This window comes from Crocodylus porosus, unplaced genomic scaffold (genome assembly GCF_001723895.1).
Source record: "Crocodylus porosus isolate Cpor-Errol unplaced genomic scaffold, CroPor_comp1, whole genome shotgun sequence".
Lineage (NCBI taxonomy): Eukaryota > Metazoa > Chordata > Crocodylia > Crocodylidae > Crocodylus > Crocodylus porosus.
The window spans coordinates 124,103,322-124,113,391 of NW_017728886.1; positions in this window are offsets into that span (position 1 = coordinate 124,103,322).

Below are 10,070 nucleotides of genomic sequence, written 5' to 3' on the forward strand. Positions count from 1 at the left end.
GGCAGTAAACATCTTGGTATCTACATGTGTGACCCGCAAGAAACTAATAAACACCACAGCACGGTAGTAGTTGTAGTACAACCACTACCTTACTCCAGAGTTGTGCAGCAGCACACGTGTAGATACTGACCTAGCTGGCTGGAGCACAAGGGTGCTTAAGTGCAGGGACTGCCTGCTGGCTAGTCTCACACTGGAGCACCCTCTTGCTCCAGCAAGTTCTCTCTACAGCATGCTGAGCCAGGAGGGGAGCAGCCCCAAACTGGCAAGCTGACCCCATGGGCCCCCTGCGAGCCAGGGCTGTCCCAGTCTCAGGTAGAGCAAATGAGCAGTCTTTGTTAACCCTTGGTGGGATTTGGCACAGATGTTCAATAAAGTGCTCTAACAGAAAGTGCCTTAGGTTAGTGTACATTCATCCAGGGTTCACTTAGAGCAAGAGCTGCCGTTTTTAAGTGTTTTATGTGCTATGAACATCTGTTCTGTTATGCCTGTGAAGTGCTTTCTGTGCACTTGAACCATATTAAGTGTAATGTCTGTACCTGGCCTTAAAGTCTAAGTCCTACGTTCTTTTAGATGTGTCTGTATGGTAAACTTACCATCTGTGGTGGAAGTGCCCTTAAGTACACACTGTGAGCTTTCTGTAGGCTGTGTGTTAAGCAAGAAGCAGGGCACAAGACACATTACCCTAATAACACTGTGCAGTAGTATGTCAAAGCATGCAGTGTTATTAGGCTAATATGAAGTGAGTGTCACTAAAAAACCATGTGCCAGTTCTACTGTACAGTAACTCTAGTTACTGGGCATTCAGTTAGTACTTCATTAAGGGAGTACTAAATTAAATGCAAAGTATCTAAGGCACATTTAATGAATGGGTAGATGTGCCCACAGTGGATTTCCAGCTTGAGGGGACCAATTGTTCGTTTTGTTGTTGGTTTTTGGTTTTTTTGGGGGGTGGAGGGGTGGGGAAGAGGCTGTAGGGCTCTATCACTCCTTAGTGCTAAATAACCCAGCTGAAGAACAACATGGAGGTAGCTACAAAGCTTCCATTTTAGGAGGTAGCTCACCCAGGGAAGCGCACAGCGTGTTTGAGGGTTCCACTTTCAGGGATGGTAAATTTAGTGTAAAGGCATGACCTTTGCAGAGTTAGGCTTCAGTTCATGTATGGACACATGTACATTTGGAGCCTTTTGACAAGTCAGCAGCTGTTATGCTCTAATTGTTACTGGATGAAGCAGTGGTAAAGTTGGAGCAGTTTTGCTACATTTGTACTGTTCCTGGGTTGTCCGTGCATAACAATTATAACATAACAGCTGCTACCCCTTTGAAATGGTCCTAGATAGCTGTATGTCCATACCCTCTGTCTGAACATCAGGTCCCCAGCTGTATGGGGATAACAGTACTTCCCAATCTTGAAGGGATGTTATACGGATAAATACACTCAAGGTTGACGGGCTTAATGCTATTAGTATAGAGACACATAAGAACTTAGGACAACTAGAGGGAGCATATGTTTGAAAATACGGCCTTACCTGTATTGTGCTGAGGAAATAGGAGAGTTAGATTGCCTGTATCTGCCTAGGTACGTAGCTGTCTGAACTCAATAGCCAGCCTGGTAATTTTTCAGGCCGTCAACACTATCGTTTACCATGCAGAGCAAAGATAGGGTTTAGGTTGGCCTGGCATATCTTCTGGAGCTTAAATTTCTTTACAGTTTTTAGAGGTAAATGCAGAACCATGAGTGACTCTTCTGTTTTCTATCATATCTTAATTCTGTTGAAAGATTTTTATTTTCCTTTTAAACTTGCCCTGCCAATGCTTGGTTCTTCTCAAAGCCTTTGTAACTTCAGGAAGAAACACACCTTCCAGTAATTTTTAATAACAGATTGGCTCCTGTGTATCTTATAAATGCTTCACATTATTTGACATTTTTAATGTAATCTGAAAGTTTCATTGTATTAGTGTTTTTTTATCACGCCATATTAGCATCATTCCTGGCTTGTATGCACATCTCTAATGCAATACCATATTCCCTGCGTAGTAATGCCTTTCTATGACATTAATGATTTTTCCTTTGCATAATACAAAGAGAAACTATTCACCCAAAATGTTTCAGAGATGAATATCAGAACTGTAACTAGTTTTTTTTTAATGTAAGGAAATTAGATTTCCCCAGGCAGCTGTAAGAATACTAATAATAGAAGACATGTGGCAGTGTAGAGACATAGTGTTCTTTGTGCTACCATGCCTCCATTATTGCTTTTTCCTTTTTTTTTTTTTATATTTCCTAGATGTTTTGAAGCAGGAATTGTAAAACCTTCTTTGCTGCACCTATGAATAGATTTGAGCAATTCACACTTGTTTTAGTATTTATCTGTATTGAATACTGCTAGTCAACATGCACAGCTGTCAGGAGATTATAACTTTTTATATTTAGACAATGTCTCTTCCCCTTTCCCCTTCTTATTTTCATGTCCTTGTCATAAACTAGATGTTTTTCCAGAATCATGTACAAGCAACGGCTCTTTCTGTTGCTGCAGGTCTCACCAAAGGGTTAGCAAATGAGCTGATGCTCCGTAGTATGCACTGCACTTTACTTGCATACATTTGTGTCATTAGAGTATCCCCATTTCATCATGGGTTTTTTGATCTTCTAGTTAGCATGTGCAGGTGATTCAGGCATTGCTATGTTGGCCAGTCTAGATCAGCCCCTCTGGAAACGTTCTCCTGGGGTTCCATGTCCATTTCAGAGCACCTGATTGCACCTCATTTTTCTTTACATTACCTCAGTTGTACCCTGTCCGTCTTCTTGTCCAAGGTCGCAACACTGGTCACAAAACTCTTTCTTGTTTAAAGTTGTCTCATTTTCTGGGTGACTATAGAGTGGATGCCTGGGGTTTTCCATCTGCCTTCATCTTTCTTTCTTTTTGGCTTGCTACCTTTCTTCTGATATAACATGGTGCCAGCCAGTAAGTATAGACTAATCCTTTAGTGTTTTAGGCTTTAGACATTCTGTTACTTCATGACTGCTGTCGTTTAGAACTGGGTCTCAGTTCTTGGCTTGAACTGATTGTTCCTATGCTGGGCGTGCATAGTCTGCAGTGGAGTAACACAAGACAATAGCAGTGCTTTGTAGTGCAGTTGGGTTTTGCTCCCCACTTTGAAGTGACCAGCTGTTAAGGCCAATTGTATCTGATTGTGTTAAAGAAACCTGAAATGCCTTTTGACAGCTCCATAATGAAAAGACTGCTTCAAGGTTTTTCCTCATCTTTTGTTTTGACTTGCAATTGAGTAATGGCAATAATCTGAACCCAAGTTAAAATAATAGTCCTTCAGGACAATCAAGGTTGTAGCCCTGATACTGTTTTCCTTTGTTCTTTTGCAGAGACAAAATTATTAGGACATCTTTGTATTGTGTCTTTAAAACTATTTCCAGAAGCCAGGCAGGGAGAGAATATGGAATTTCTAGAAAAGACCAAACAGCAAAACAGCCAATTCAATGCTAATACTGTTTTCCTTACAATAACGAAGTTCCTCATTCAGCACTGCAAGAAAACTTTTCCTGTGAATGTTTCCTATTGTCATATCACACTAGATACACAATCATCACATACAAAACTAATTTTAATAAGTGGCCAATTTGCAGAAACATTTGTATGCGGACTGGCAGAAAGATTTTCATTCAATTTGTTTTGTTGTTCAAAAAGGAAAACACTTCATTAATTAAACCTATCTCATACAAAAATGTATGTGCATGCTATATGTATTGTGCAAGCTATTTTTGTTTAGAGTATTGTTTAGTATTTTAGTATCATTATTTTAGTATCATTATTTAGTATTGTTAGTATTGTTTAGAGCCAGTATTTCCTCTATTCATAAACTTCTTATTTATTTGAACTCAGCAACCCTTATATTCAATTATTCATTCATTTTTCTCCATCATCATGTTTCTGTTGTACAGGAACCCAGGAGCTGCCACATTATATGAAAATATTTTGTTTCAAGGCTGAAATTCTGCTTCTGGCAGTGGCTGGTACTGATACATCAGGAGAAAGCAGGGAATGAAAACAAAAACAAACCCATAATCCTTCTAGCCAATCATGAAATATTAGCCCCGGGGGAGAAATCCTTCTTGAACCATGCAGAGATCAACTTCTGCCCTGAAGCATATGTCATGAATGTCCATTTGTCTAACACACAGCCAAATTTTGGCCAAAATAATATCTGTAAAGAGTGACATCTGTTAAAGGAAACTTCCCATTGAAGATATGTGGGTAGATACAATTTCACATGTGCATTAATGAATAATGATAATTAACCAGTTAAACAGGTGCCTCATTCTTGATAATACTAAAGTTGCCATGAGTGCTAGGCATTCAGTAGCGCCCCAATAGCTAACTTTCTACAATTCTTGTTTTTATTTTGTTAATCCTGTATCTCTCCTTCACAAGATGTCTGGGTTTTTTTAGTTTCTTCAGTGCTTTAAGAAACATTTATTTGGTCCTCATCCCTTATACAGCAGTATGCAGTTATCCATTCTTCCAGTGTTATGGCACATAATTTCATGTATAAAATTCATAGGGTACCTGATTATGGCTGAACAGAAGCTGTAGAAAGAAGGGTGGATTTGCACCTTATAGATGAATAAAAGCATGTTATATATATAACTTTAAGCTGAAACTCACTTCATCAGATGCTATGAAAGGATGTGAGCTTCAGCCCATCAAAGCTTGTGCTCTTTCTCTATATCAGGTGGGCAAAATATGGTCACATCTGGCCCACCAACTGATTGGATTCAGCCAACAGCTATCCCCACAGCACTCCACGTGGGACTGAGTTTCACTTGCTCCCGCCAGGGCAGCCAGGGGCAGGGCTGGGAAGAGAACTTGCCCAGCAGTCTCCTTGGCCAGGGCGGATGCAGGCAGGCCCTAGCTCCCCACCCCGCAATCCAGCAGGTAAACATCTGTTGGGTCAGGTTGCAGGGGGCTCTAACTCATGGCACTTTCTGTAAAGTCCTAAAGCAACTATACCCTAGAATGAAGAAGCAGGTCCTTCTAGCCCAGGGGTGGGCAAAATAGGGCCTGCAGGTCAGATACAATGCCTTGGCAGGCTGTATCTGGCCTGCAGTTGGTCCCTTGGTCCCAACTGTTCCAGGCACAGTGAGGGGAACCTGGGCTGTGGTGCATATGGCTTGCCCTGCCACTGCCAGGCACGCAGCAGGGAGGGCGTGACATAGAGGCCAGACTTAGCTTCCCAGCAGCCCCCACAGGGCCTCACTTTGCCTGGCAGCCACTGCAATCTCCCTGCAACTGCTGCCAAGGCACACCAGCCTGTCCACCCAACACCCCCACCGGGGTAGTGGGCAGAGCAGGCAGGTGGGTGGCATCTCCATGGATACCAGCTTGGGACCCCTGCAGGCTCAGTTGGGCAAATGGGATGGGCCTGTGGGCAGCTGGGAAGCAGCACGTGGAAGTGGGACAGCGGGCAGGGGCCAGGGCCGGAGCTGGGGTATGGGGTGGATGGTCCTGGATTGGATAGCATCAAGACCCTCTGGCTCCTACCCTGGGGGAGACAGCTGTGATATCATTGGTGAAATTGTCCTTAAAAATGTCCATGCTGAAAACCCCTGAGATGGTAGGACTTCACCAGTGAACCCCTTTACTTCACCTGGATAATTGTCCAAGTCTAGATATTTCCAGACACATTATTCTAGGCCTTAGATGTCATCCTTTTTACACCAAGACTTATAAGCAAACTGGGATAGGGACTATCCTTTTGTTTTGTGTTTGCACAATGCTTAGGACAAGTGAATCCTGCTCCATGACTGGAGCTCTTGGGTACTATGGCAACACAAATAAATAATAATCATACTGTTAAATTTTGTAGCGACTGTAATCGATATCTCCCATTTGGGTAGTTTGAACAAAAGTATAGATCTCAGGGAAGCAAATCTTTTATTCACCACTTTGAAGTGGGAAAACAAAAAAAAAATCTCACCTCATGTTCTGAAGTGATAAATGAGGCGGCTTTTCTTCTGACTGATGTTTGTTTGCTTAAGGCTATGTATCTTAGCTTGTGATTTTTTTTCCTCGGAAGTCATTTTAAAAATCCCAGTAATGGTTTGTTGTTTAGATAAACAGTAATGTCCAAAGAGTATATAAATACATTTCTTATACCTAACAGATCTAAATAAAAACTTGTTTACACTAGGTCCACAGCTAGTGGGTTTTTTTGTATTGGGTGGCTCACCATGGCAACAGACAGTCACAAATACCGGTCACTCTACTAGGTAACTGAGGAAAATTATGTGTATTTTGACTATTAGGAAAAAGCAAGATTTTTTGCTCCACTTGTGGTTATTTATACCATGACAGCATTCAGAAACTCAAGTTGGGCTTGAAGCTAGAAGCTGTACAAAGTAGGACAGCACCTAAGAGGGTTTAAATTAAACCCCCAAGCAGGCAAAGATTTATGTACATGCTTAACTTTAGTCAGATGCTTAAGTGTTGCACATACACAGATGTTTGCAGGATTGGACCCAATTAGGAAAGAGATAATGATGTGTGTAGGAGAGGAGGATTAGGGAAAGAGCAATAAGAGTACCTGTTAACGTAAGCCAGCTATGTGGTGGTGAGATTTCCTCCCCCCACACCCTTATTATTATAATGGAAACTTATCAGCAAAAATTTTAAATCTTTGAATAATGTATATGGTATAAATAATGGATAACTAGAGATTTGCTAGTGTTTTGGAGTCTAGATTTAAAAAAGCCTGGTCTACCTGTAGAATACCATATTTTCTCACATACAAAATGTACATGGAATATAGTATGCACCTCATTTTTGAAAGGCAAAATATAAGAAAAAAAAAATTGCAAAGTAGAACCATTGAGGAGTCTTGGTCTGTATTTTCAGGTGCTAACAGAATTAGCATTTGTCACATGATTGCTCCCCTGAAAGCACTCTGCAGCCATTCCCTGATAGAAGTACATAGCTGCAGAGCACTTTAAAAGTACCTGATCATGCAACAGATTAATTCTCATTACTTGAGGATTCAGATGGATCAGCTCCAAAGTGGAGCTCAATCAACCCTGTCCCCATCCCCTGTGGAGCCAGCAGCAAATGTCTGTTGGGTCGGGGGGAGGGGGGGGGGTCAGTGTAACTCATGGCATTTTCTGTGAACTGCCATGAGTTAGACCAGAGAGCTGCATGTCTGTCAGTGCCCATAGATGAAGTATAGATAGTCAAAAAGCCTAAGTCTGAATTGATTCAATCTTTGTAGGTTTGTCTAAGCTGCATAGATTGAATCAATAAACAAGTGAATGGACATTCACTTTTGATTCAGGGAATGCAGCCACATGATTGCAGTGTCCCAGGCCTGAAGCCAGGGGGTGCTAGAGCATGCTCCTTGGTCAGCTGGAACAGACAGCTTGGGCCAGGGCTAGCCTGCCCACCCTGCAAGGAGGGGAGGTTGCAGGGGAAGGTGCAAAGCATCCTGGGATGCTAGGGGACTGTGAGTTAACTTGCATCTGAAGGGGATCTGGGGCAGAAGTTCATTAAACAAATTTAACCTAAATCAGTTAAGTCTGATACTACATCCATCCAGGTTTATCTTAAACCAGTTTTGGCCATTTTGAAAGTTGTTTATGGGCACTGAACTTCTTTTGCATTACGAGTTTGAGTCAGTTTCTTATCACTTATACCAGTTTATGTGTAATTTCTGTGTCTAATTCTAGTGTCTTTGGGCATTTTTACATGTGTTTCTGACATGGCGCGGGGCACTTTTAATTAGCAAGCTAATTAAAAGCACTGGCGCTGCATCAGAACCATGTGTATCTGTGGCACAGTGCACCTCCACACTGAGAACATATTTTAGTTCAAAGTGCACCACTTCTGTTTTCTATGTGCAGAGGTACATTGTGATGTTGATACATGTGTTGCACAAGGCTGTCAAATTGCATCAATTTATGTGCTCCAGCAGACTCAATCAAGCCTGCTGTGACATGCTGTATTTCTAGCACATTGGAGGAGGCTTCTTGCATGTGTGTAAGTGCCTTTTGTTTCCAGTTCATTAAAGAAACATACTATTTTCCTACCTCCTTAACTACTGTACATGTAAACATCTAATCATCAGACCTTTGGAGATGGTAGAAGAAAGATGGGACAGGGATGTTTAAGTTAACAGAAGCTACACTATATTCCAAAAATTCCCTTAGCATACAAAAGTACTCTCAAATCCCCCACTCCAATCTCACGTTTTCTTCTTTCCTTTAAGGGTCAGTCTGCCTACAGCTATAATCTATGACCAGAACTCATCTTTAGTGAAAGTCTAGCTGGAAATACTGTCCAACCACTAACAAGTCCATCAGTTGTACAGCCATAAGCATTATACTTGAAAACCTATGTGCAAAATAAGACTATTATTTTTCTAGTCAAAAGATAGGTCTTAATTTTGGGAGCTTTGCTATAGAAGAAAGAAACAGTATGATGTGTCACAGGTTATTAAAAATGTCAAGGTTTGATTTTGTTCCTACTCTACTATTTAGATTACCTTTTGAATGTCTCCTTTTTATAGTCCTTTTTGTGAGCAGTCCAATCAACAGATGTTTATCACAATCCTTTAAGCCAAGTGTCTGCATGATTCATGTGATGCAGCACCCCTTTCAAGATACTACTCCTGATTTCATCCAGGCTGCAGTCAGAGATTGGCACACTCTGACTGCTGAAGCTGATGAGCAGATTATTTTATCTCCCTCTGCTTAGTTCACCAAAAAAAGAGAAGTGTTGATGAATAGCAGAGCTGCAGGCAAGAGCAATAAAGAACCTGCTGCATAAAGGACAAAGCTGAAGCAACTTTATTCAACGTGAGATTTGCAAGATGGCATTGGCAATTACACAACAAAAATTCTTTTGCCATCTGATTTTGCATAGCACACTTATATTTTTCCCTTTCTACCAATAACTTTCTTAATCAACCAGGATTTTTGTTGGACTACTCAGAGATGAGCCCATGCTCCTGAACCTGGATATTTATTTTCTGTAGTCTTGCAATTCATAGCTATTAGGGGCCAGATTCTATTCTACCGATTAGGCACCTAAATGCAATTCTATTCCATCCTGCTAAATTCCCTAAAAAACAGTTAATGTAAAAGTTGGGTGAGTCCCCCCCTCCCCTCCTCACTGCTGTTTTTGTAACTCAAATTGATGGGTAAGATTGTAGTGGCCGTGTCTATATGAGCCATGCAGAAGTGTAATGCGATGCTACTGTGCAGTAGTAATGAGCTACTGCACAGTTGGCAACACTACTGCACTGTAACTGATTTTGTATAGTCATTTTGTACTTGTTTATACAAGTACTAAATGACTGCGCAGTAATGTCTATGCCAGTGGTCTCCAACATGGGGTGCACAAGACTATCCATTGGGGTGCAGGAAGAAAATATTAGAACTTCTAGTTATACTTCTGTTTATATAAATATACATATATTGGGGGTGCTTGCTCAAAAATTTTTTACTGATAGGGGTGCACGAATATAAATATACATATATTGGGAGTGTGTGCTCAAAATTTTTTTACTGATAGGAGTGTGCAATCAAAAAAGTTTGGAGACCACTGGTCTATGCAGTCAGCATCTCATGTAGCCAGTGTTACAAAAATAGACACATTAGGATGTCAGAGACTTAGGAGCAGATACATGTAATATACTGGCTTTGTATTTCTCACATGTAGATCAATGATTTTGGTGCAGAACAAGCACAGCACGCTCAAATCATGTCATGTCAACCTGTAGTCATCCAAATGATTCCAAAACATCTACCTGAGGAAACAGACGTATATGGAGTTTCAGCTCCAGCACCATTATATGCACACATAAAAAGACGAGGAAAAAAGAAATTAGACTAGTCTACACTTGGGTAGCTATTATCATGAGGAAGATGATAATTTTGGAGTTGGCAAGTCAGCTGCCAGTTCAGTGAGAGTGAAGGTCTGTGAGGTAGTAAATGTGCTAAGGTATTCGCAATAATAGTTGGCCTTGAATGAATTGGGTTTTTGAACAGCGCTTGGTCTGGTGGTGCT